The sequence below is a fragment of the Frankliniella occidentalis genome, unplaced genomic scaffold (genome assembly GCF_000697945.3).
Source record: "Frankliniella occidentalis isolate FOCC.00 unplaced genomic scaffold, Focc_3.1 Scaffold2281, whole genome shotgun sequence".
Lineage (NCBI taxonomy): Eukaryota > Metazoa > Arthropoda > Insecta > Thysanoptera > Thripidae > Frankliniella > Frankliniella occidentalis.
This window is the reverse complement of record NW_026269367.1, coordinates 3,873-4,426: the sequence shown is the minus strand read 5'-3', so window position 1 is coordinate 4,426 and position 554 is coordinate 3,873.

The following is a 554-nucleotide window of genomic DNA, read 5'->3' as shown; positions in this document are numbered from 1 at the left end:
GGCGCGCGTTGCGGCCGCAGAGTTGTGGCCACAAACACGCTCGTCCTTCGGGAGGGGGGCGGGGGGTAGTTCCGAGGCCTTGGTGCCACCGCACTGGTAGCTCCCCAGTGCCCTTTCAACTCGCCCTCTTCTCGGGTTAGGACATCACATTTGGTAGTGGTAAGAAACCAAACCACTCGATGACCAACCTCCCCTCGGCGTGTCGTACAACCAGGTGCAGCGGCTGTCGGCGTGCGGCTACACCAGCGGGCTGTCCGTGACGGTGCGCCTCCAGCCCAAGGCGTCGCACCATGAGGTCGCACGCCGTCCTGGTGAGCGCAGCGCCCCGCGCCCCGTGGCACCCGACGAACGGGAGCACACCCTCACGCCTCCCTCCTCCGCCGGCCTGCAGGTGCTGATCCACAACCCGACCCAGTGGGCACCGTCTCCTTCACCTCGTACATGGCCGCGGTGACGCTGCCCAGCGACCGGATCGCCACCCTCATTGCCATCTGAAAGCTCGATGGCTATGGGAAAGGCTCTGGGGCAAACCAGTAGACGGGTGAGAACGACAC